Source organism: Cuculus canorus, chromosome 16, assembly GCF_017976375.1.
Source record: "Cuculus canorus isolate bCucCan1 chromosome 16, bCucCan1.pri, whole genome shotgun sequence".
NCBI lineage: Eukaryota > Metazoa > Chordata > Aves > Cuculiformes > Cuculidae > Cuculus > Cuculus canorus.
The window spans coordinates 6,529,719-6,557,371 of NC_071416.1; the positions used below are offsets into that span (position 1 = coordinate 6,529,719).

The 27,653-nt window shown below is 41.5% G+C and overlaps 2 long non-coding RNA genes across 3 annotated transcripts; both read left to right on the forward strand.

Moving 5' to 3' along the window:
* The first annotated feature begins 6,558 nt into the window (after positions 1-6,558).
* On the forward strand, positions 6,559-10,839 carry LOC128853780 (uncharacterized). 2 transcript variants are annotated; one of them, XR_008452530.1, is made up of 3 exons: positions 6,559-7,719; positions 7,964-8,173; positions 10,707-10,839. It is a non-coding gene; the product is annotated as an uncharacterized LOC128853780 (long non-coding RNA). The 2 variants fall into 2 exon arrangements; XR_008452531.1 differs by adding an exon at positions 8,272-8,425 and having other exon boundaries at positions 6,559-8,173; positions 10,707-10,838.
* A 3,635-nt stretch (positions 10,840-14,474) lies between these two features.
* LOC128853813 (uncharacterized) lies at positions 14,475-22,320 on the forward strand. Its single transcript, XR_008452591.1, has 3 exons — positions 14,475-14,736; positions 17,355-17,523; positions 19,405-22,320. It is a non-coding gene; the product is annotated as an uncharacterized LOC128853813 (long non-coding RNA).
* The last annotated feature ends 5,333 nt before the right edge of the window (positions 22,321-27,653 follow it).

Consider the following 27,653-nt stretch of genomic DNA (forward strand, 5'->3'; position numbering starts at 1 on the left):
ACCACTTCAGCAAACAATAGCTTTCTCAGTGGCTGGAACGGGACCAGAAGAAATGTGTAAAAGCAATTTTTGAAGAAGGTAAGGGATGTAAGGCATGATTTTTTGCTACTTGGTCCCATTTCTCAGTTGTCATTACAGAGCTGGTAGGGCAAGTGGGTGAGATTCACCCAGCGCCCGACACTCTCTGCCTCTCTCCAGTACTTTCACACTTTAAATGCTATCTCTCAATCTATGGGCACTCACCCTGCAGAGGTCTGAGTATCTCTCTGAATCAGCTAGGGCACACCTAGCGTCAGCAAAATTGTCCACCCCGAGGTCCTTTGAAATAGGTTAAACCTCTCCTGTGCTACAGTCCAGGCTTCCAGGCAATGCTGTGGAGATTAAAGATGTTCTCTGCAGATGTTTTTAAAATTCATCAAGGTTTTTCCTGAAGCGCTGGAGCTTGAAGGGTTGGATGAGCCCAAGCCCATCAGCAGCTGGATTGCAGAGCAGTGGTATAAAGCACCCATGTATGCTCCCATGGCTGCTCCTCAGGGGTATTCCCAGCTTTGCCCCAAAATAGCTTTCTGTGGAAAGCACAAAAACTGCTCCTAACACAAATATGTATTTCTGTCCTTCTTCTTGCACGGTCCCTCTGTGTTTCAGAGTAATGGTGTTGCAGGCAGGGAAAAAATATAATTGCATTGAAATCCGTGCTTGTGCCAAGCTACCTTCCTCCCTGTCCTTATCTCTCTCCCAAATTCTTGTCGTCCCCATCCTTGGCTTTTGATAAAGCTGATTAGCTGATGATTTCTTTCTTGTTCCTTCAGCCTTTTTCTGGCTGCCTTCTCAACACGTGCCTGCTTTAGGGTCCTCGTTCTTTCCCTTGTTGCACCACTGCTGCAGTATAAGATATGTTTATATAATACATCTATGCATATTTTAATATGTATATATACTCATACTAACATGGAGGGAAAAAAGTGACGGGGCATCAGTTTTATACTAAGCGAAGGTAGGAGGGTATTAACAGGAAAGTAACATGTTGAGAAAGGCCCCTCTTGCCATCTCCCTTTGGCTCTGCTCTGAAATCTTCTTTACAAATATATCTATCTTTCCAGGCACCTAAATCCTAGTAATCTCTTTATTTTAATCAATTGAAAAAATATGCCATTATTACTTAAGGAAGTTTGAGATCTACTTTGAAAGGCTAAAATGGACTTCATCTGTTTTTTTGTGCAATAAATACATTTTAAGCTTCTTGGTCTGTCCGCACTAAAGATGTCTACATTTGATGCTTTAAAATCAATGTAAGTGATAGGACTTTTAATATACTCTCTAGCCTAACACTCTAAAATACTTCTTACATTTAAAAACATATTCATAGAAGACCAGTACTGTTTAGATCGTAGGTGGGCATGTCTGAAATACCCAGGGAAAACACGTCTGCTACTACAGTATCATGAGCTGTTGGGAAAAATAAGTATTATTCACCAAATCTAGGATCCCCCGTTGCTGGGGAAAAGATAATTTCTCCAGAAAACACCTGCAGGGTAAAGTTTATTCCTCTTCTGTCAAACTGAGTAATAAAGTAAGGGCTCTATAATAAATGATGGCAGGAGCTGAAAAAGATGTGAGGATGGGAAAGAAATCATTAATCCACTGCACCAACTCTGCTGCATCTGATGATAGCCAGCAGATACTGGACTGCCAGCACATCACTTTTATCTAGAGGTTTATCTCCTCGTGTGCATTGTTTGTTTTGCTTGGGGGGGTTGTTTTTGGTTTTGGTTTTTCCTCCTTGCAGCAGCTCTGAATCTTGTTCCCTCTGTGAAAAGACTCAGATACACAGGAGTACCCATCTTTGGTTTTGATCTTATCATCTTTATCTCCAGCAAAAGTAAGTACTTCCAACAAATCTGCCTCTCCTCCTTCCCTGACTGTGATCCGCTGCATCTCCATAGGTAGCCCATGGAAAACAGCTTAGCAAGGTTACTATGGTGTCACACTGAAAGTAGCCAGCAACTCTTTTCAGTTTATTATTCGTGCTGTTAAGTATGACCTGGAAATGTGTATCGTTGTATAACCAGATGTCTGTTCCTTCCATTCCTACAAAGCAACTCTTTTTCTCCCCTTGCCCCTCCTTTGCTGGCTATCCAGAGAAATGAAAAGGACACAACGTGAGTTCATGCTCCTGACAAGATGAGTATTGTCAAGAATATACAAGCTGTGGTTTTTCCTTTCTGCATCCTGAAAGTGAAGAAAAAAGACCTTTGATGTGTCCAAAGCTCTGTAATCCTTTTTCCTTCTTTGAGCTAATAAGAGGTATCATTATATTATCACATTTGTGATCCTTCCATGTTTATCCTGGCCCATATTCTGCTCTGCAACAACAAGAACATAAAACATCCCATGAGAAACCCTAGGTTAAGTTTATTTGACTTTTTTTTTTAGCCTATGTTGTAATCAGGATTGTTTTGCTAACTTAGTTCACCGAGTAGTTTTTGGTAAAGGCTAAGATTTGCTTAAGTGGCCAGAAAGAAAATACATATGACTGGTTTATGCCTTGCCACCCTGAATTGTAATGTTTTGTTTATTATGTCTTTGGGCATGTTTTATTGGTGAGTGCAGAGGTCACAGCCTCACATTTAGGACACGTATTTGTACTTCACGGGTTCTGGGATTTGAAGCCACAAGTCACTGAACTTTCTGGCTGACTTAGGTAACTGTGTGGTGTGAGCAAGTGGCTAGACCTCGTCCTCTCCTCTGTACTCAGCCTTCTGGGAGCAAAAGTGTGACATTGCCCTGTGACCAGAGGTCTCCAAAAGAGCAGATAAGAAAAATGAGGCTGAAATAGCCCCATCACAACACACTTTGCTCTCTTCTCCTTTCCTCTTCTCTCCCTGTGTCTCCTCTCCCAACCTCTTGCTCTATTTGATGTGCTTAAATTTTGAGCTTTCTAGTCAATCTTTTCTTTTGGAAATAAAAGTGATGGAAATACTTCTATGTCCGTCCCCCACCTAGAAAATATTTCAAATATAAGTCCGACTTCTACAGTGGTGGATGCTGTTATAACAACTCAATAGAAAAGACTCTTCGTTCTGCAGATGGAAAAAATGGGTTTGGGATGTATCCAATGCTTAGTATTTCCAAAGAAATCAGTGATGGAATAATGATTCCTTCACTGCAAGAGGATTTTCTAGCCTTAGACTGCCCAGGGAGAGCAGTAGCAGTGCCAGGTAGTACCTGGAGCTGTTGCAAGCTTGAAAAGATTTGAGGCAGATTTGCTTTGAAATTCTTTCACACAAAGGGGTAAAATTTCTATATAAAGCATTCAGTGAAGTGAGGGATGTTAAGGTGTGTGAAGAACAACCATGCACTAATTGTTGTGCTGTTTGATTTAAAAGCTGAGCAATTATGGTATAACACAAACATGTATTTACTGCAATCAGTAGAACTGCAAAATTCCACCCTGGCTGCTAAGTGTTCAGGTGCTTTAGTGCCATGTGTTTTAAGCACAGCCTGCAACAGGAGCATTCCAAATGAGTTTGGTCTGAAGTTCTTCACATACATTTTGCATCCATGCTAAATTCAAAGCAGTATCTTAAGAGTAAATGAATTCTCAGGAACCTAATGGGTTGTACCTATTTTACAGTGGCCCAGAGAATTCATTGGTTGAACTATGCCACTCAAACCACATCAACCCCCAGGCTGATGATTTTCTGCTACTCATTTGTAAGTTCTATTTATCTAATGATATTTGATGTCACTAGTGTTAATGGCAGTATTTCTGATGCAACTATTCCCTTCCAAAACAAGAATTACAGTGAAGCTACTACAACAAACACCTGGCCAACATTAGCTGGTAAATCTCCTTTAAATATTTCCAAATTCAGCATATTCAGTTTTATCCCTCTGTTGGAAGAATCCTTCTATTAAATACTCATTTTTCCAGGTGTTGGTGGGATGGGCAGAAGAACTGCATTAGTTGGTAAAATCACCCTAGGGAGAACTTTGTTCAGTTCTCGCCTCCGCTTACTTTGTTCCAGGTAGTGTAGAATAATCTACTGAGGATCAGCCCTTTGACCTCAGTAGTTTTTTTCTTGAAGAAAATTAATGCAGTGAAATTGTCCTGCCCAAACTAAACGATCTTTTCAAATGTAGAATTAATAAATCATAAATACAATAAAAATACACAATCTTCTTGCCAAGATATATATTTTTCTTACATTCTCTGTGTTTTCTGATGTTATTTTTGTCATGGCCATTTACTAAATATATATATTCTTCCTTCAGCACTTGTGCTTCAATATGCAGCTTCAAGATTTCTTCTGGTTCCCCCAAAATTACACAAATAATTCATAGCTCAACCCTCAGAGAAAATGGATGACTGAAAGTCACCTGAGGGAAGAGATCACCCCACTGGCTCTGTAAGGGCAGGTATTGACGGGCTTTCAGTGCTGGACTCACTGAAAGGATGTGGGCATTGATGAGGAGAATAGTGAGTCCTCTGATAGGTATGTACAGGTTTTTGATGTTAATAACTCTACTACTGGTTTTAGAACATAAAAAATGAAAAACCAACAGAATAAAGTTATATGGAAAAGCATGCAGCAATGTATAAATTAATTAAGCAAATATGGTTAAAAGCACCACTCTGTCCCAGTGCATGGACTTCAGAGGAGGGAAGAGACTGACTAGAGGGGAACCGGCATAAAAGCTTTTGTCTCCTGAGAAGACATTTGGGAACTTGGGATGCCAAGGGAATAGTGGAGAACAACTGGGAGGTGCAGTTCCATGCCACAGCGAAAGGTTTTTTTTGTACAGATTAGTATATTTTTACATTTGCTGCAATTGTCTCTGCCTGATAATGATTGTTTGCCCATCAGCCCGCAATGGGAAAGCTCTTTCCACCAGTCAGTGTACGTTGGCAGCGATTCTGCTTTCCGCTCTGAGAACAACCCACTGTGCTACCAGCAGAAGCTGTGAGAGTTTATAGCTTTGTTTGGTTTTTTTACCCCCCTAAGAGAAGGTTGTTCCCGAAAATGCTTATAACTGAGTCTCACTCCAGGTATACGTTTCCCCTATGGGCTCTCAGACTGTGGTCTGTGGAGTACAAATAGCACATGAAGTCATTCCTCTGGTACCCACAGTGAGACATTAGAAACTCATGCAATGATTGGCATATCAGCAGAGAGGGGTGAATATACCACATTAACCTTTCTTTATCAAACCTAGTCCTAGAGTTCAGCTCCGGCAATTGTGTATTTGCACATCAGCCACCACTGGCTTCTCCCCTCCCTCCCTCCCCGCCTCTTATTTGTGCATATTTATTTATTCCATCTGGTTTTTATTCCATTTTGGGCCTGATCCTGCAAGCACCAGCTGGCATGATTGTGCAATACGTTCTCCAGTGTCCAAAAGTGCATGGGCTTCATGGCAAAGCAGCCACTAAATCTGGTCTCAACTGAACTCTCTTGTTTCTCCTTGCTGCAAGGCAGTGCTTTCATATGTGCGTGATGTTTATGTGTGTGGAGTGCAAGGGAGGACACTTTGTTGGCCCGGAAGGGTTCATCCCCTGGGTGAGCTGGCTTGCAGGTTAAGCGGAAACTTTCATTACTTACCAACAGTCCAAATGATTTTGCTATTGACAGAGGCTTCATTATATCAGCCATTGCACTCTTTGAAAACATGGGCAAAACAGAGAAAGAGTGGCGGCAGGGTAGGGGGAAATTCCATTTCTTCCTAAATTGAGTGGAAACATCTTCAGGAAAATTAAAGAAAAACTCGACAGGAGGAGAAGAGCAAAAGAAATAACAGTAGCCAAAGCCACTTTCCTTTTTCTTTTTCAATCTCCCTTCCAACATGCTCCTGGTAAAATCATTACAAAGGCCGTTTATTTTTAAAATTGAAAGATTGGGGAGAGTCATAATGAGATATTATGTGTAAAAGTTGCACATAAATTTCCTTCTGTCATATTTTGGGCTCGCCTAACGCATCCCCTTGGCAGGCCTGAGGGAAGCTGATCACTTTAGTATAGATTGTGTGTGCTTCAATAATATCACCCAAGGACAGAGCTACTGGGTGGCTGAGTTGGCTACATGCTGATTTAAAAATTAGCCGGGCTTTTATTGGCCACAATAAATTGTTCTCAAAAAAAAAAAAATACAGAGGAAAAGCAGAAAAAGTTTTATAGCAGAGCAAGACTCTTCTCTGTTTTGTCTTTTGTTGAATACAAGTTTTTTACTCACTAGAGAGTTTTTTTCTTCTTTCTTACCTTTATGGAGAGTTATGGAAGGAAGGCAATGTGATTGTGGTGTGTGGTAGAGAGAAAAAGTCTTACACGGAGTGTTTGGTCTTGGAGTCTTCCTCCAGATCTCAGGGGTATGGGGTTGGACAGTACAATATTATGCTACACCCTAGTCTTTGTCTTAGGTCAGAGGGATCTGACTTCCTTTTTTAAAGGCACAAGAAGCCATTACACGAAAGTAGTAAAATGGTTTTGCTATAGGGTTTGTGATGGGGTGAGTTAGAAATTTACTGTTGCATCTGCAGTCTCAGATCTGTGTCCCTTTTCTGAGTCATGGTTTTGTCTTAAAGGCCATCAGAGTCATGCCTGTTTTTTTCTGCTGAATTTGGTGGGCCCTGATTGCCATTTTTTTCTTTATATTTTGTCTTCTTTGTCTCTATCTCTCTCTTTCTGAGGTTTTAGTCCTTCCAGGATCTCGGCTGAGGGATCTCCACAACTGCCAAGAGCTAGGCCATTTCCCTTTCCTTTCCTTTCTTGGTCTAAACCAGAAGCTGGTCTTCAAGGAGGCAAAGACCATCAAAGTGCCCAAGAATAAATAGCAATTCATAACAGCCTTTGCTAATATGCTTAATTTAGAGCTCTGGAGTCCAAGCCCTAGCCACATCTCCTCTGTATTGCATTTTCTTATGAAGCACTTGACCTATTTACTCCTTTTTGACCTAGCAGATTATGAAATATAAGATGGAAAAGACGTGACCAAAATTAGAGGTTTAAATAAATAACTTTTAGTGTATGAGAAGGCCAAATTCACTGTAACTGTAAACATGTATATATATATTTTTTTTTTTACGTGAGCCAAATCTGAACACCCTTTTACTTTGGGTAAATTTGAAGGAATCTGAGCTTCGCATCTACTCTGTGTCTCAGTCCTGTGCCAAATGAAAGCTCAAACTAGAACTTAGAAAGCCAATACGTTAGCTTAACTTGTTCAGATAATTATCCTCTGAACCAAACCTCCCAAGCATGTCCTATTGGGAATTATACTTAATTAAATTAAGATTTCAGTCTTCTTCACCAATATCTTCATCTCTGAGTAGGAGCCTTGGGCGAGGTTGAAAATGAAACTTTCTTCCTTTGCTTCAAGGCAGCTTTGTCTAAATCTCCTCCAGAATCAAAAGCACCATGTGCACCTATTAAAACTCTCTCACCACAAGGTGCTTTGCCAGCATTTCTGAATACCCAGTTCCTACAGGTAACTCAGTGTGCTTTCATCTTGTGTGAATTGTAAAAGAAGGCATCAGGGTTTATTAAAGAGTTTGTGTTGCTAACGTGTCATACATCACGCCATTAATTAAGAGAAATTCCTTTTTCCCCAGCTGGGTGGCTACATAGTGCTGCCAGCATGTATATATTACCCGTGTCTTCCCACCCTGGCCTAACCCAAAAGCTGCATGACTGATTGTACCCCAGAGAAGCTCCAGCCTCCTCAGGTAATTCGATTGCTGAGTCTCCAAAACCAAGGAATTAAACAAACCGGGCTCTGCTCCCCTTGTAATTAGTAACAGAGCGAGCAGAGCAAAGTGGGGTGCGGCGTGTCCATGTGTTCCCAATCTCAGCCCACACAATGAAAATGTTTTATTTCTGGGACAATCTGAAGAAACCTCACAGGGATCTGAGGGTTTTATATATATATATATGCGTGTGTGTAATAATAATAATTATTATCCTCATTAGAAAGTTAACTCCAAAGCTCTGCGACGTGCTTTAAAAATTGGTGGGAGAGCTGAACGATGTGCCAAAGAATCTCTGCCCACACATGACCTCTCGCATCACTCCTCTTGCTCGGAGCAACGCTCGGACAGGGGCCAACCGATGCCTCTGGCGCTGCTGTGCGGAGCACAAGGCTGACGTTCGCCTGCCTGCAGCTGCGACTGGACAGTTAAGGTGGGTACTTCCTTTGTCCCTTCTGCTTTCCCACTGTGGGCAGCACATGGAAACTACTTGCTTTCACAACATTTTTCCACCTGGCTTTTATATCACAGCAGTCACAGAGGGTTTTATTTATCCAGCGTGGTCAAAGAAGCGGCACACACTCACCTAACAGCCCCCCAGAGTTCTGTGCTTCTCGCCAGTATTCCTCCTCCAGGTTCCTGAGGATTAGGGACACAAAATGGGATGCTGGACTGTTATTTTACAGTGAGTAACAATATTTTCCCTCAGACTGAGCTACAGGGTATAGTTAGAGCTGTTCAGGAATTCTGTCATTAAAAGTCTTTTGGTTGGAAAATGCAAGTTCTTGGAAACAAGATTTTCAGAGTAAAGGGGAAGGTTTCTTGTGTCAAAGAGGGACCAATTCTGGAATAACCACTAGCCCTGAGCAAAGGAGAGCTGTTTTGAAGTTCCAGCTCCAATTAAAGTGCAGGTTACTCGTATATATAAATAAAACAACACTGTAAAGTAGCTGTCAATGATTCTGTGCTCACCCAGCACACGAGCAAGCTGTAAAGCTAAGGTTTCAGAGAGATCTTCCCTGTCCAAGCAGAGATTCTTTATTATTTCCCATTTCTCTGGAAGCATAATCAAGTTTATAGACTTGTGTGGCTCTCAAAAATGAAAATATTTCTTACAAAGGTAATATTGATAACTTGTGCAGGGAGAGATAACATCCAGAATCACTCCTGATGAAGCAACCACACCACTGGTGAGTGCAGGGTGCACGTTAGGGGACACCTGAATCTTTCCAGTCAGACAGAACTGGATACCAAAACTGTCCGGCAAGCAATTAATTAATAGCCTGGCACTCTTATTGCATTACTAAATGAGTCAGTAATGACATTAACACAAGTCCTACACACTGCTAACTAACAGCATCAATTCCCTTCATCACTAAGATAAAACTGCTCCGTTGGAGGCGGGACGCCCATCCTAGTATGGCATTAGCCTAAATCCCACAAATAACAGCTCACAGGCGAGCATCACTCTGGAACCCAGAGCTCATTGTAATTATCTATTCCTGCCCAACCACGGCACTGCCAGGAGTAACTCCAGCATGCCAGTCAATCCTATGGCCAGGGCTCGCAGAGCTGCAGGTGTATTATAGAAATATTACTCTAGGTCACGATATGTCCTGGGCTGGATGGGGAACAAAGGTGTTAGGAAAGCTGTTTCGAAAACAAGTCAGGTTTCCATCCTCTGTGCATTATAGAAGATAAAAAAATCAGCCAGTGCAGACAACTATGTAACGTACTTCATATTTTCGCTGAGCTCACTTCCTGATCTAGGCAGGAAAAGAAGTCTTTTTTTAAAGAATTTTGCTGTGGCTCAAGGACTTTGGTTTATTATATGATTGCTTCTTCAGTGAAATCTGCCCAGTTCTCTGGGAAAGGCTGGCTTTGAAGAATACTCAGATTTAAAGAAATTCTGGAAGAAATTACTGAAGTGAGACTTTTCAACAGCGTAATAAAGAAAGCTTTGTTTCTCATTTAAAAGTGACTTTATCATATGAGATGTAACTAGTGGGTTTTTTTAGATAGGAAATAGTCAGATTTCAAAATAGCAGTGTTCTGAATTTTTCAATATCTTTATTGAATATCTATATCTACTAATATCATTATGGTATGTGTCCTTTACAGTTATTGCAAGTGGAAAATATTTGAGATTACTCCCATTAAAATATATTTTGTTGAGAGAAGTGACTCAGAAATTTCAAGGAGTCCTGAATGTAGGAAAATCTTTTCCCTTCTGTTTACCATTTGCTTGAATGCCACTTAATGTTGGTTTTACATTTGGCTGGCTTTTGCCTGTTTTAAAGATTTTTAATTTGCATTAAAGAAAAAAAAAAAAGCTTGGAAATCCATGTTGTGACCACTGAGGACTTGCGTTACTGGCAAACATTGCTAGGGGCTGCAGATCCAAGAAATCAAAAACACAGGAAATCTAATCCTAGAAACCCAACTTCAAGGGTAATCTAGAAATTGGAAAGGTGAGGAGATCCATGAGTGCAGGGCCTGGGCAACTGGTATCAAGAGGGATGGAAAAATCAATGCCAGGGTTTAGGAGCGCTGTAGCAGAGAAAGAGGCACTAGGGATTAGAAGGATGAGGGTACCAGAACAGAAAGAAGAAAGCAACAACAAGAAGGGTGGTTCTTTTATTGATTTGAGTTTGTGTCAGTGCCGTATTTCCAAGGGAACAGGGACACTGGGGCTAATCCACTGTGAGATCAAACAACACTCGCTTTAATGCTTTTCCCCCCCCTAAAGTCTGTTTATTAGGATCTCATTTATAAATAGTGAAATAGGGAGTGTCAGATCATTCAGGCTAAATTTTAGTATAGACTTCTGTGTTTGGGGAGCATCGCTTCTGAGCTACAATGATGTATGAACTTTGTAACCTCTTTAGCTTCTCTTTGTAAATTTTCCCAGGTAGAAGTGGTTTCATTTTGAGGAACAGCCTCTTCTTTCTCTGTTTCATTTTCAGGTACCCTTTGTGATCTGCTGCCAGGTCGTCGCTTCTTGAGTGTGGGAGTTTCCTTATGATCTTTAGGAAGCGAAGGACAGACCTGCTGAAAAGACACCTATAAGCGCACCAATTACACATGCTTTGGTTTTAAGTAAGTTTTCACGCTAAGCCTGTTGTCACTTGAGTAGATTTTTGCTCTAGATTTTAGTCAGAAACAGAACTCAGTAAATTTGAGTTTAGCCTGAACATCTGAAGCAATAGATATGTTCTGACTCTGAATCTCAGTCTGTAGCTGGTACTCGTGGTGGCATCCACTATATCTGAAGACCAAAGTGTAATTCATGCCTGAATGCACAGAGCCAGTATGAACTTCTTGCCATAAACCCTCAATGCTTGGTTTAGTCTGATCTTTTTAAACTTGAAAATGCAACTCAGCTGATTTTGTTTCCACAGACATAAAAATGAAGCATTTCATACACGCAACTTTATTTTAGAAGTGTTTGTGCATCTGAGCACCCTGTTTAGTGAGGACTTTTGCGGGAAGGGCTGTGCAGATGGCTGGATCTGCAGTGCATAGGCGCTTCGGGAATGTATTAACTGCTACTGAGTGTGTCAATTAGGCACACTTTTTGTGTCCCCAATTAACCACTCCAAAATTTTGACAACAAAGGAATCATTATGTTCCTGAAAGTGTTTATTATATAAATATTGTCCTTTCTGGTTCAGTAGTGTATTATTCTCACTCATTTTGTACAACCATAAAACTATCCGTGCTCTTGCTTTTCCAAACTGGTGCAACTGGCTTGTGGAATGCAACAGCTGGTTAACTCTGCAATGATCCAAGAGCAGCAGAAGACAAGAAATGCAGAGGGGGCTGCCTTCTTCTGCCAAGCATGGAACTAAACAGCTGCTTTGTATTTTCATATGAACAAAAGTGTTTTGTTAACTGCTTCGCTGCCAAGGTGCAAGTTATATATAATGGGGGTTGCTGGCCCACAGGGGGTTACTGAGCTCCAAGAGGCTTAGTGATTCTCCATTTGTTCCAAGTAGTGGCTGAGAGCAGCTGGGATAAATGCTTCCATCACAGGAGGAATGATTGTAGGACAGGATTCAAACAGCTTTATTTTCTTTATTTTATTGCATTAAGCATGGCCATATGTGCAAAAATCTCTCCTTAAAAGAACATTCTTAAGATTGCAAGTGTTTAGAAGCTGGGAAATGCCAATCGAGAAATATGCTTCTTGATCAACTTTAATCGTATAAAATAATAGACTTATAAAAGGATGGGGTGAAAGAGACCTGAAGATGTCATTGGGTTCTAGCTGACTCAAGGCAGGATTGGCTCAGTCATGTAACAGTTGTCAAACCTGTTCTTAATGTCTCATCTTCTTTTGAATTCTTCAAAAGAAGTGTGGCTTTTGGGGATTCTAGGGAGGCTGCATTAAACCTGTTCAGAACTGAAGGTCTGTGTCTTATTATGAAGATGGGAAGGTGAACAAGGAAAATGCTGTTAATTAAAAGAAAAATGAGATTCCTCTATTTTGAGTAGAAGTATCAGAAGTGTCACTTAAAAGAGAAAATTTTACTCTTCAAAGGAAACACAACCTGGAGAAACTGAGATAAGAGTTACAAGGGCAGAAGTGCAGTATGTTTGCATCCAGTGTTGCTCTCACTTTGTTGGTGCATGGTTGCTGTGGCAAGGATAATTAGGAAGAGGTTAATCAAGATGTTCTGTCTGATGTGTACTCATGTACAAATAAAAGAGATGGTGTAGGGCAGGTGCAGTTGCAATCTCAAAAAGAGGTTCTGGAGGAAGTGGAAAGGATGCACTACATATATTCACGCTCCAGGCTCCAACGAGAAAAGGAACAAAGTTCATTGCACTTTGAAGAACTGTGAAGTGGCAGAAACCAGCCCATGGGTGAGGTGCTAGACATCCATCTTGTGTGGCTTACGGGCGTGGTAGAAATGCTGACCTATTGGCAACTCTCCCCCTTAGGACCTGGAAAAGCTGGGACGTGAGTTCCCCATGGGGCACAGCACTGACACCTTGAACAGTGTGGAGCGCTGGCCCATGGTCACTGCACTCATGAGATTCAGTGGTAAATTAGATGAGTTTAATTGGGCTGTGAAATACACAGTGTGTAACTTAGACTGTTAGAGTCAGAGGACTGAAGACGGGAAAGAAACATTTGCTTACAACATGATGTGAGGCATGGCCTTCACCCCATGGACATGTGGCAGGGAATCATGAAGCTCCTGGTTTCAAGCTGAGTGTTTGCATTTATCTCCCAAACTTCGCTATGCACGTTCTGATGTGCAGGGCAAGACCTGCTGGGTTCTAGACAAAGGCAAGGCAATTAAAAGTGATCTAATTGCAGTGCTGAATGCCCGTGCTTCATCTTCTGTTTATTCTGTTTAAAGTAATCTTTGAGTTTAACTTGCTAAACGAACCTTTCTTATTCATGAGGCTTTCAGTTTTAAAGGATGGCGGGGGAGTGAAGCAAGGTGAGGCTGACAAACAGGGTAATTTGAGGGGAGAATACAGTCATTATAGATATAGCAGCTCCTTGAGCAATATGGGCACAGGGATATGTTAGGAGATAGTTTCTGGGGATGCAGCTGGACTGGAATGGGCCAATGTAGGGGCTAGCAAGGCCAAGTCTGGGAAATGGTACCTTCTATCAGGCATATGCTAGAGGAGAAGAAAGTAGATTACAGAGAAATGCTCTGAGTGGACCAAAGCTTCACATCCGTGCCCAGTGAGTGGGTTGCAGCTAAGAGCAGCAGGGAAGACAAAGCCAAGGGGCTTCTGGCTCCTCTGCTTTGCTAAGGCTGCAAAGCAGTGAGCGAATGAAACTGCAAACTGCAGGAGGTTGGAAGTGGGTCTTCTGGCGAGGGTAGTGGGATTCTCTCTTGGAACTGACTCTGTCAAGTAGCCCTGGAACAGGACTAATCACAGCTTTCCTGTGGTATCAGGCACTGTAGACTTCTTGTTTCGGGTCTAATCAGTTAGCCATGATGTCTACCAAAAGGACATTGAATCCTTGCCTGCTTGGAGGCATTGGAGCAGAACCTTGAACTGAAGAACCATCATGAAACTTCAACTATGTGAACGTGTCTCCGTTACCTCATCTCAAGCTCACCAAACTTACAGTGACTTATCTTAGTCTTCATGTGTCAGGGCCTCATCTTTTCGCATCCTCATCAGACTGCTCTGAAGAAACACCTTTGAGTGTCTGAGAAGGATTTGGATGCTGTCTTGATGAGTCTATTGAAAAATCCATGAGGAAATGAATAATTCTGTACTTGATGAAGGGTTTGGAATGCATGCCGTAGATTCTGCATGGGGCCCGGTGTTTAGTCACAGGGAACATAGAATATGGAGTAGATGCTCCTTCAGAGAGCATCATCTGACCTGTATGCAGGAAAAGTTGAGAGAGCTTTTGGGCAAATCAGTGTATGACCAGCTAATGAAGGCTGTGTTACGGCACACGTGCACCAGCAGCTCGAGGTGCCGCTTGCCTCGTTCGACTCTGCTCAGCCACCTGCCGCCTCTTTACCCGTGACACTGAGGTTTTATAGACAGGAGCAGCCTGTGTCTAGTCAAAGGGATTACCAGCAGTGCAAAAGCTGAGACAACCTTGCCTTAATCAGGAACAAGAAATTTCAAAAGGAAGTAATTTCATTTTCATAGCATTATGTAAAAGAACCTAGCGGAGGGCCTGCTTGCTCGCTCATATTCCTTTCTTGTTCTGTCTTAGATGTAGAGCTGTGACTCCAAAGGAGCCTGATCTTACAAATGTTTGGATGTCCTGGGTAATGTGATTTCCAGAAGTTGGTGAAGGGTTTTCTGTGGAAAACTGCAAGAGCTTTGCATTCAAACACACCAGTTCTGGATCATTCAGTCTTCACAGCTCTGTTACTCTCTAAGCAACAAATGTCTTTCTTTCTAAACACCGCTGAGAATCTGAACTACTTTCTCATCTCCTCACACGCCAAAATTTTTGGAAGCAGCACTCAGTATGTCACAGTTTCGAGACAAATGGTAAATTGTGTGTTTCGCTTTGCTCAGACCGAGTACTTCTCTAAGGACTTTACTATCATAAACTTAAGGTCAAGCACAAAAGAGCCTTGCCAGACAAGGGGAGTCAGCATGCGTTTGGATAAACTTAAACAATTAGTTTTGACGCTTTTGTGGACGTTCAGATGTTTGTTTGTTAGGCTTTGGCCCTCAAATTAAGTGGCAGATCCAGGCATCCCCGACAATAATGAAGGCTTATCACCTCCAGATCAGGTTCTGATTGAAATATGGTATAGAGCATATATTTTCAACGTGTGATGGGTGGGTGACCTAGCTTTTTAGACAGAGTTTTGGATACTTAGTGCAAATGAGTCTCAGTTACGTATCACTCATTTTATGACATGGCTTCAAGAAAAAGAGGATGGAAATGATACCCAAAACATACACTTTTTGAACACAAATTCTAGTTCTAAGAAAACCTATATATATTATGAATTGAATCTCCTTCAGCCATTATTTACTAGACATTTTTAGAGATTATCTATTTATTTATTGTCCTCTGAGACCACTAGATAGGAAGGAAAGTGCAGTTAGTCTCACTCCCCAGATAAAGAGAGGCACAAGCTCTTAATAAAGTATCGATGGCACCCCAAGGGGAAAAAAGGAGATTTGCATCCCAGTGGCCCAGCTGACAGACCACATAAGTTACTGCAGCAGCTGTGGAGTCCTGTCAGAGAAAGGAGGATGATGAGAGAAGAGGGAGCAAAACATGATTTGTACTGGCATGCAGTACAAGCTAAGCTGTGTAAAAAATGAATACATGAAATTAAAAGGATTAATGGGACAAGTTAGTGCAGAGTAGCAGGGAAAGTCCCCTGTCTAGGCACTTCTGCCAGGTTCCACCCAGAGAGGTTATTTTCTTTTAAACCGTCTTTCTTTTGTAAGTGAAATTTCATCTGTAGAGCATCTCATGAACAAAATTCAATTCCTGTCTCCCAGCTCCACCTGGATAAGCCCTTGGAGCTTCTAAAATTTGCTTTTATTTTAAAAAATCATAGTGGTTTTCACAAAAGCCTGAAATGTTGGCTTGGTTTGAGGAAGGCTAATGGCATGTTAGCCATCAGAAATCATCCAGTGAGTTCATTTGCATCGAATGCTCCTCTTAACCTCATGTGGTAAATCACTTTTAAATAGCGCTGCCACTTCACCCCAGGGCTGGCCGCAGTTCAGGACTGAGCAGAATAGTTTCTGCTTATGCTGTGAAGGCTTTTGAAATCATTTGCGATAAAGATGTATAGATATAAGGTTTTTACTATTTATATCACAAAGCAGGGCCTAAATATTGTTCTAGAATAACATTCTGCTGTGGAGCATAGCCTGTTCTTTCCAAGCCTGTCCACTCCCACCTCTGAAGTTAATCAAAGCTTTGTGTATATATGCAGTGTTTGCCCCATTTGGTGGTTAGGTTTATTTTTTTTTTTAGTACTATACCTGGTTTTCATCTTGCAAAAAGCAATTACAACATTCATAAGATGATAGTCATTTCATGCAACAGAAGGCTGGCTAATTGAGGGAAAGGGATGATATTTGGGAATGAAAAACAAAGCTGTGACATGTGAAATTACATATAAAGTGAGCTTCCCTCCCCCTCCCCCAAAATTCTCAACAAGTGAACTCAAGGTGTCAGCATTTAAACAGTGTCAAGTGTTGCTTGTATTACTGTAGCATCTAGAGACCCACAGGGAAATTGCAGGTGTTGCACTCTCCTAACCTGAGGGGCACAGCGTGCGCTGAAAAGCTGATGGATTTAGGTAGACAAATCAGAAAAAGTGAAGACTGAGAAATGCTGGAACTACTTTGCTTCGAGTTCTTTCCCCCTTTAAAAATAACTGCACAAGTTGCAGCTGACTTAGATTAATCAGAATTTAAGATGTCTTAGAGGTTGGTGGCATGGAAAACAAAAACCCCTCAGTCAATGAAAAAGACAAAACAGAAATCTTGACATCTTCCACAGGCAGAGCGACAATCCACTCATACTGACCCGGGCTTTCTGCTGAGTAGGCAGGTAGAGACCAGACTAAGCCTGGGCAGCTTCAGCGGTCAGCTGTTGTCACCAGGTCTGCATCCTGGTGCTGCTGCAGTTACACTGATGGCTTCTTGCAGGAGAAACACCATTGTCCTCCGGGTAACCCTTCAATCCTATCAGCCACATTCGGTCTTCGATGAGTTTTTGCCTACTATATGTCAACCATTTGTAATAGTGCAGGTGATACCTTGAAAGGTGAAGTGGCTTTGTTGCTTGTCTGGGGGAAGAGGTGGTAAGAGATGGTAAGAAACAGTTTGAAAGTGTTGCTGCTGCACCACCTCTGCCGAACACATTTCATCTTTTTGTTGCAGAATTTTTTTTTGCTTCTGTTTTCCCCAGCTTATGATTTTTCTCCATCTACAAGAGAAATTAAATAAAGTTTGGAATTATTCCTGTTCCTTGTGTCTTCAGAACAGACCATATTGTTGTGTTATTGAACAGCTTGAAGATTTATAAACCATTCCTTATATTCCTAGTATCTTGTCTCAGGAGGAATTAATATGAAATTTTGTAGGGATCCACTGGGAATGTTAACTTTTTTCTGCTTTTTATTCAGAAACACAAGGGTTTCCTCCCCAGCTCATCATTGCCTTTCTCGATGCCCATGTGTCTTGGTGGAAGCACGTGCAAGCAAGGGCTTGCGTGTGACCACTGGAAAACAGGGGAGCCCATGCTAATGCCTCACTTTTGTGAGATGAGAACACTTTATCTGAATGCAAAAACAGGTATATATGTCCAGCAAATTACAAACATAGCAAATACTAACACAAGAGACTTGCTGCTAAGGAGAATTAAAGCTTAAGTTGGACTTGGCTGAAAGGGTAATGAGAGTCAGAGCTGGAAGGGAAAAAGAAGTATACTTAAAAAATAACGTTTTGCTTAGATTGTTGAATTGCGGTCAAGGGAATGAAAATGGGGACAGGGCTGTTGCTAGGAGTTTCGCTGCAATGGGGAATGTATGTGTAGGAACATCTGGTATGTTTGTTCCTAACGCTCCAGGTCTTTTACCATATCCTGCCCGGCACTGCTGAAGTAAACCAGGTGTAAGTGGTTTCAACGGAACAGCCAAAACCACATCTTACTCTCAGAAATCGTGTCTTGAACATGAAGGCGTTGTTCTCTAGGGCCAGAACTTCTCTCTCCTTGCTGGTAGTTCATGAAAGTGTTTACAGAGGCCAGCAGCCCAAAGGAATTGAATTCGAGATCTTGAAAGCTTTGGCCTTCGTAAAATAAACTTTCAAAGGAGATTCAGAACTATCAGCAACAAAATACTTTCTATTCTCATCCGTGGCAGCCCCCTCTATTCCCGTCCTATGTTTATTCAGCAATTTAAAAAATAAATCCATTGCTTTGAGCTCAGAGGATTGATATTTTTAAGGTCTGCGGGGTTTTTTTTTCCATGTGCACTTCCCATAATATTCCGTATTTTCTTTTTATTTTTATTATTTTACTTTAACCATCATTTGCTCTTCTTGGCAATTACAGCTCTCGCTTTTTCTTTATTTTGGTAATACGATAGGTGAGGTGAGGAAATGCTGATGACAAAAGCTCCTACAACTCCTCCTCTTTACCTGAGTGGTCCAAATTGACGCTTCTTTTCCACATGGGAGGTTTGGTTTAAAATAGATCCAAAAAGCTGTATTTTCAAATATTAGCACATAATGCTGTTTCTACAGTGTCTGTTCCCTGTGCTGTTAGTGCTGAATAGATGTGAGCCTCACAAAGAGCATAGTAAGGAGGCTGTTTAAGTTTCATTAAAAAATAAATAAACTCTAAAGCCCTGGGATCTACTTAATTGCCCCCAAAACTGGACAAACACCAGAGCTAATTTGAACTATTTGCTCCAAATTACTTTTGTGAGTTTAGCTCTTTGATTGGTTGCTGGATAATTCAGAAATCAAACTAAATATATGCAGCAGATGAACAATCTTGGAAAAAATCATGAAGATTATCCAAGTAGTTGGATTTGATTATTATTGTCTGATGAGACTGATTGCCAATATCATATTATGTCATTTCTATTCCCTCCTTGCGTGGCTGCAGTGTTTCAAATGGGAAAACAATTAAAACCAAACAAAAAATCCATAATGACCTTCTTTTCTTACACATATTGTTCAAACCTGATTTTCTAACTTTTATCCTGGCTGACAAATCAAATTGTATCTACTATTGGTATTTTCCCTTAATGAATACCGATGAATTCATTCCCTTAATGAATAATTGCAAGGTCTCACTTGTGTTTAATTCCATGCTTGTGAATACTTACAGTCAGTCATAAACGTCAGATCAGAGCATCTTAAAAGTGGAAGCCAAGAGAAAAAACAAAAAAGGACCAATTCATATATTCTCTCACTGTTTCTCACGTTCAGATGCCAGTCAGGCCACACTAGAGATGGTTCTCAGCAGCTTCCCAACTGCATGTAGAAGGAGAATGAAGATTTTAGCCATCACTTTTCTTATTCAACAACTAGTTGCTGGTCGTGTGTTAATAGTCCAGCTCTGTTCATGGGCAATGTAGGCTTTCAATCTGCAACAGTACCAGCAGGAAAAGCTTCTCTAATTGGTAGTATCTTCTGTAACTTGGAGCTTCTCCTGCTTTTTCTCAGTGTAGGTGCTGGTGCCTTTCCCAAGGGAGCAGGTTTCACAGGAATACAAGGCTACAGCAAAAGACCACAACTCACCTACTACTTCTATTGGATGAGGACGCAAAGGCCTCCGGTGGAGAACTAGCAAATCACCCACAGCCAGAGGTGGATAATTATTTGAGGGAGATGATGCCCATTGGGTTAGCTGAGAGGAGACTAACAACACTTAAAGTACAAGGAGGCATGGGGACACGTCAAGAAACTAACCTCCCTGTGCACAAGGCAGTGCTGTGGTATGAACACACTCCTGGCACAAAGACACATATTCAAAAGGCTCATGGCTCCTGTGGGACTGAGCATTGAACGCCTGAACTGTAACAGAATTTATCTCTGCTCACCAGCCAGGAGAGGAAGCCCATGCCACAGAGGTCCTATTTTCAGAGCTCCCTCCAATTTTAATGGTCTGACAGATCCACAAAGAGAAAAAAAAAAATTCTGTGTGGATTAACTTTACTTTCCTCAGCTCCACCACTTTATCGTGGCTGCAAGACAACACTACCTGACAAGAAGAAAACATACTAGAAAAACATGAAAGGAAAAAAAGAGAGATGCTCTACCCATCAGTGTTGTTCTTATTGCTTACATTCCCTTCTCCACCTCCTTGAAGCTAACTTTACACGGAAACTATGCTGGTTTTCCCCCTTGAGGAGGAGACATCATGCATCTTGTGGCTGAATGTGTGGTTAAGAGGCTCCTCACTCCAGAACGTCTGTGGGTCTCCTGCAGGGCTGAATGCATCACACAGGGCAACTGATTTTTGAACCAGTTCAACATGCCATTGCTTGTGCAAAACACGTGTCCGGCCACCAGGCTTGCATAAATTGGCTGTAAATAGTTAATTAAATGCATTTGTACCCCACCACCTGATTTGCATGCAGAATTGTCAAAACAGCCTGCTAAGATTAGACACAATGTACTCCCCGAACACAATTGTACCACTGAAACAGTCTGAAAATCTGGCGCATTGAGTTAAATTTTCACATTGTGCCTTCTTGTGTAATAACAATAATCTCCTCTGCCTTGGAGTATAATCGTAATAAAGAGCTTTTTGTGATTCATTCAGTGTTTATTCACTCAGTAAACAGCCCTTTATTGCTTTTTATACTACAAAGCAAATGAGATTATTGCTTAAATTGTCCGGTAGCGACTAGCTTCTGTCCTCTGGCTTGCTTGTTCAGTTTGTTTTTGTGTTGTGGTTTTGGAAAAGAAAACTTGTTTAAAATTAGCTCCCCAATAAATCACAGTAACAATGAAGTGAGAGTTTCTGCAGTGTGACAGATTTGTAGCTTTTTATGTTTGTAATGATGATGATATGTTTTCTAGCTTATTTATTCCCTTCTGCCTTTATTCTCCCAAACTCTGAAGTCTGCTGCAGAGAAGAAAACCCTAAGATGTTGGAGTCTGGGAAGTGGAAACTTTCAGGCTGCATAGCTGCTTCGGTGGTATTCTCAGGATTAAAAGGTGCAGGAAAGAAGCAAAGAAAGTTAACAGGCAGAAGCCTGATGCTCAGAGTTGAAAAGCAACAATTTTAGTTCATGTCCTATCCTGCACCTAAAAAGCTCGAATGATTTCCTTCACACATCTTTGCCTTTACAATAAGATTGATGATGTTATCTTCTTTGGAAAGTGCCCCAAGATCTTTGGATGGTTAGCAATAAACATTCAATTCAACATTCATTATTCAATGACTCTCCAAATAGTTCCCAAGAGCCGTTGCTCTTAACACACATCTCCTCATGAAGATGTATGGTGGAGCTGCTCTGCAGGCCTCAAAAGAGAAGGACTAGAAACATCGTATTTTTTATCATGGAGAAGAACAAGTCAGATGTAAACAACTCTTGATCATTTCCTCCATTCCTGAGTGTGCAAATGGAGTGTCGCATAATTATTCCTTATCATGAGGCCAAGTGGTGTATTCACAAAGACAGACTTATTTCTTTTTTTCAGGCAGTAACACGTAAATGGCATTTCTTATTTCAGTCCTGCCAACTTTCAGACCTTAACAAAGCATTTCACTGATACTTATTGATTTTTTTGTATTTATAGAAATCTAGGACCTAGTACAATTCAATATTCAGGAGATGCCAATTTTCTATGAATACTTGAGAATGACTTGGTCATTTTCCATTTCTGTAATTGCTTCTGTATTGCTGGGACACGAATTGCATTCTTTAAAATCCACGTAGAAAAGGAACGTGGGTGAGGAAGCTGTGCCTGACTTTCTTTCTTTTTACTGAAGGCAGGCAAGTTGTTTTCAATTTGGACACTTTAGATATTAATGTCCAACTTCTTCTACTCTCACCTAGTGCCAGCTTCCACACTCAAACACGTACCTTAAATTAATTGATCAAGAATTGCAAATTTGGACTCTCAAACTGTTAAACATGCAACTAGGTCTGAATTTGCTTTAATGGACTCCATATTTTCTACAGGAGCCTGCATTTAGCTAATCTTGACAGCTTTTGAGTGACCATTTTTCTTCTTTGGGTAACGGAGTTTCCTAGATTTAGCTCTTTTTCCTCTTCTGTGCTGCTACATTCAGTTGTCTTATTAGTCTATAGCATCAATTTTCACCCTAACCTAGACAGTGACATGGTTCTTGAACAAAGCAGATCAAGCGGCAGCTCCACTGCAGTCCCCAGCAATACCTCAGCCCGCTGGCACTAGAAATGAGACGGTACGTGCCCATTGAGCTTGAAATATGGTTCAACATCTCAGAGACAAAGGACCTGGCCTAGTTGTTCTCAGGATATATCTATGACACATCACTTAGTACCTACCATGTGCTTGACCTTGCCCACTGCACGGCTTACGTGCTGCAGAGGTTGAACTCACTTGTCACACAGACATCTGCCAGTACTTGGAAGTGAGAATACAGCCAGGAGTGTCATGATATTACAGTTTTGATAGTAAAATCTCTAGAGGTTCCTCTTTGGGATGCTACCCTGGCCTTGGTAAAAATAAATAAATAAATAAATAAATAAATAAGCCTTTAAACAATCCTTATTTCTTTGATGCTAAAATAATCATTAGTCGTCAACCACTGCATAATATCATCTGAATGTATATGGAAGTGGAGACTTCGGAGTCAGCATTGACAATGAAACAGTGTCCTCTCTCTAGGAGCAAGAGGCAGGGTGCCATCAAACCATCAGGGAGGTCATGGAACATCTCTCAGTTCCTCTCATGCCAGTGGCTCTTGCAGAGGTGATGGCTCAGAGCTCTGTGCTTTCCTGGTCTGCATTGAACGTGCACTGGAAGGAACGTGCTCTCCTGCAGGCAGCGTGTGCATCACCGCCGCCCCCCCGCCCGCAGCAAGAAGTTTCCCTATGACACTTCTGCCAGCTCTGGCACCGGCTCCTGTATGGATGTGATATGTTTGGTTTCACTGGGTAGGAATACACCTTGCTTCATAGTTTCCATGCATAAGAAACTTGCTAAGTGCATGGCCTCATCTGTGATTAGATATTTGTTTTACAAGGCAACAGTGATTTATGAAACATATTTTCATGTGGTAACCAGAAAATGTTTCCATTTAATGACTGGACAGCATACTTTCCTTTATCAAACCTGCTTGAAAAACCTTTTTATTGTTTTCAGAATACATTCTCACAGGACATTTGTTGTTTTAACCACATTTCATTTTAAAGGGGCTCTGCTCTGGTTCACTAAAGCTTTCGGTCTGCTGGATGAAGTGTGTGGTTTGTTGGAACAAGGTGAGGAAATGGTCAACATGATAAGCAGGAACTTAAAAGTGTTTCTTCAGTTACCAGCCCTGACACTGGGTTTTTGGTGCCCTTGAGCAAATCACTTTGCCTCCGTACATGTCAGCTCCGCGCCCAGAAAACGCAAATGGTCCTATTAATTTTCCCTTGTGGTCCCTCAAATTATTAATCTCTTCAAATGCTTCATCAAAGCCTCTGGTTCTCACCGGGGCTTGCTGGGTGCCCAGCATGGTGAGGGTATGCAGTCCTGGTGGTCACAGAATATTAATTAATCATTCAAATAAATCACGTCAAAGAAATATTAATTAATCATTGCCTCAGAAAAGAGCTCGCCGCAGACGCTCTCTGTGGGCCCTCTGTAGAGCCTTGGAGCTGCTGGAAGTGCACTGTCTTTTCGCACACGGCCCATGGACATGATTAAAAGAACTGCCTCAAATCATCCCAACTTTCTCACTGCTAAACAGCAGCTACAGCTCCTTCTCTTTTTGATTTTTCTTTTCTTATTCTTTTTTTTTTCTCCGAACCTGGCAGCCTTAGTCAATAAGCCATAAGCGCCTAGCTAAGAAGAACTGCTGTCATCAGACAAAAAGGCCTCCAAGTCCACATGCCTAACAACCTATTTTAATAACAAGAGCAATAACGGGATTTATTATGCATGCGGCTTTCTGCAATCATTTCTGAAGAGAAAATTAGTTTGAAGCCTCAGGCGACAGTTGAACTCTCAGAGGCGCCTAAAATAAAATAAGGGGGGGGAAGGAGGGAGGGAGAAGGGGCTGAAAAAATAATAACTGGGGAAAAAAAAGTGTGATGAGAAAAGTTACTGGAGCAAGAATGCCGGTAAACTTTGTCTGTGAGTTGCTCTTGTCTTCTGGAGGGAGAAGGTGGTGGCTGGGAGCTGTGTGGGTTGGCAGGGCGGTGTGGCCGAGCTGGCAGTCCTGCAGGCACCGTGGGACCCAGCAGAGCATGATCCAGAGTGGGCTGCTGGTGGCATGGCCCATACGCCTTGATTTATGGAGATAAATTTCAGAGAGGTTCTGTGTTGAGGAGTAAATCTCAGCACAGTCAGAGAGTTAAAAGGGGAAAAGAAGGAGCAATTAAAAAAAAAGGGTGACAAGGGCTGGATGTGCGGATGGAGGCAGGAGGTGTAAGAGCTGCAAGTTAGGGGTAGGAGCAAATACAGCACTCACATAACGTCCTGAGCTGTGTGGGAGTCTGCCCTGGAGATCCACTGCCACCACATCCACACCTGCTCCTTCTCAGCCACCAAAAATCGCTTCTCTTCCCAACCAGCTTCTGTTTCACATTGAAACCAAGATTTAGGCACTGGCACCAGCCTGCCCTGAGAGACCAGCAGTATGCTCAAAGTCTGAACACAGAGAGAAGAGGCGAACTCTGGGATCAGGAAGAGGATACTGTTCCAATTTACACCAATGACTTTTTCTCTAACCCAGGGAGGTCAACCTATAAACTGGTTCCTCACAGACACTGCTTTTCTTCCCCAGCCTGCACCTGCGGAGCCTCCACTCAGACCACTCCTCCTCCCTCATCCCAGCTTCATGGCACACGAAGGGATTTGAAGGCCCAGAAGTAGATGGTGTTTGGTAGCTGGGTGGGCTGAGGTACAGCCTAAAACCCAGAAATTACTTCATCAGCACAATGCTGGGAACTGCCTCCCACAGGGTACCCCACGCAGCTGTGCAGGATGGTGTCTATGTCCATCAGGAATCCAGAGAAAACCACAGTATTTCATGGCCAAGGCTGCCTTCTCATCTGCCCTGCATATGACTATAGATTGAACCAGCACTGAAGGACTCAGGTGCTAAAGCCAACCCAGGGCCAGGTGCAACTTTAGCAGACCATGTCCTCCTCCTCCAGCTACCGGGAGAAGGTTTGCTTTTCCCTGCTCCTTCGACTGTATTCCCATTCCTGAGAAGCCCTGGACAGAGGAGTGGAACTTGAAGCTCATCAGCATGCAATTGCTCCTTCTGAAAGGAAAGGAACATCAAAGGAAAAGAGTGTGTTTGTAGACATGTGCATGTCCCTATCATCTAAGAAAGACAAAGCCAATGGCTTTTGTGTCTGTGAAGGACCAAGTGCTGTCTATTTTTTTTTTTTTAAATTCTTGGGGATTTTTTTTCCTCCCTCTTCCTGAGGCAATGCGTGAACTCGATCACTGGAATTAGTGTAGACCCAGCTGACTGAGACCAATAATCTCAAACCTGCTATTAGATGCTCCTTTCTTTTTGGGCTCTGGTTTGAGGACACATTAGTTTACTTCAACTCTGGAGTCTGAGGCCGTCCCTTTTGAACTGTAAGGAGTGGCCAAAGAAAATAATGTGTGATTATTGTTTAAAAAGTCATTTTACCAGAAAAGTATATGATCACTTAAAGGCAACATCAGAGAGCAGGGTCTTCTGCTGGCTTCATCCAGGGCCTTGGCTAACCAAATAATTCCATAGTCATATTTCTGGCTTGTATATAAAAATGGTCTGAAATCCAGTGGCTGTTTGGTACCCGTGTCTTTAATGTCTGACTGCTGATTCATTCTAAAAAGTGGGATTTAACAAGACGGTTATTGTATGTTATTTAAATACCAATTGATTATTAAAAACATATTTATTTATAACTACAAATTATAAAGTACTCAGGGGACCACAGCCAATCAAATCAGCGGATTGCCTGATGAACATCTTTTTCTAACCCCATCTTTTTATATATAGAAAAGAGCTTGACTTATGCAGTGGGAATAAAACTAACTTAACTGCCTTTATGGGTCATTTCTTTCTTTGATGAATACTTGTAACTCCCTTTAACGGTAATGGGACCTTTGCTTTCCAACTGAGCAGAAAATAAACAGACCTCACTGTAGGGGCTCTATTGCCTTTTGGGGGACTCTGAGCAAGGTTAAGCAGAGGCAGATGAAATGTTCTGTGCTTTAATAAAGCGTGCCTAAAATATTCCTGAATAAGATCCTCTTTCCCTATTTCCTGACAAGTGCTGCCCAGAGGGTTGGGCCGGTTGTGCTAATGCCTGTCAGCAAAGCAAAATGCCATAACAGCAACTCAAACCCCATTTTGCAGTGGCAGAGTCCCACTCCCTGGTAGTCACACCAGAAGGCACGACTGGTAATGAATTGATCTTCTCTAGACTTTTTTTTTTCACAGCAAACCTTTAAGTTTTTTTCCCTGTCTCTCTTACACATACATTCCTTGTCTTCTTTGGTGGCTTTTGCATCTGAGAGAATAAAGATGTGTTGAAAGCTATAAGAAATAAGGAATACTCATCCCATTTTTCCCTTCTCTTTTGGTTTGTTTTTCTTTTTTTCTCAAGCTTGGGGGTAAAAAAAAAAAAAGGTAGCTCTTTCTGGACTCCTTTTCCAAGTGAAGTATAGCTGCTGCTGCAGATACAGGTTCTACAACTCCAACAAGCTTTCACAGCACAGGAGGCTTGACTTGCAGCCAAAAAAGAGAAAAATCTGATACGGTATTTATGTCTCTGTTTAGGGAAATTAACCTAAAGCGAGGTGGTAGCTGAAAAAGAAGACAATGAGATGAGGAGAGGAAACTTGTTCCTTAAGAAAGAAAGAAAGAAAAAGGACGCCTATTAAGGTAGGCTCCTGAATAAATAACAAACAAACACTTTGAAATCCTGTATCATGCTGGCTTTATGAATGAACTTTGCAAAGCAAATGGCATGGTTTTCCTATGTGAATCTCATTAACATCCGAGGATTAGACACTTATGTGTCATGTCATTGGTGGGTAGCATTTGCATGACACCCCTGAAATCAATGTAGCTACACGCACTCACACAAAATCCAGGTCCAGGAAAAACAGACACATCTCAGAGTGATGTGTTAAACCCAGGGAAAGAACCAGACCCTGCTCCAACACTGTGCTTTTCTTTCTACAGATATCTTTTTTTTACCTCAAATATTCTTTTAACTAATAGACATGATTTTTAAAATGTATTTTGATTTGCTAGTACAAATTAGTTTCAATTAACAGATATGTTAACTCAGTCACGGTTTTAGTGCATCTTTCGCCTTTGAGTGTAGTGAAAAGAAAATGCATTCCTAACCAAGACAAGACCTTTAAAAAGATCTTCGAAAAGATCTTCATCATATTTCAATGACAATCTCACTTTGGTTGAAAGAAAATACGTCTGTTTATTAATTAAGAGGAATTTGCTTAAATTAGTTCCACTGATCAAACACTTTGTTTTGCCACATGAGGCCAAATACTTTGAATTTTCACTTGCTACAGCGTGAAGCCCTGCTGTTACTGGACAGAATGCTGTATAACTGACTGAAAGCAAATGCAACAGTGAGACAGTCTTGCAGTTTTTATGGACACCTTTGTAACTCACCAAGTGTTTCTAAGATACCAATTCACCCTGGAATCTGAGCTCCAGTTTAATCATTTATTTCAAATTTCCATTTCTCTGTCCACAGTTGGTGAAAAAAAAAGAATACGTAAACTTCTCG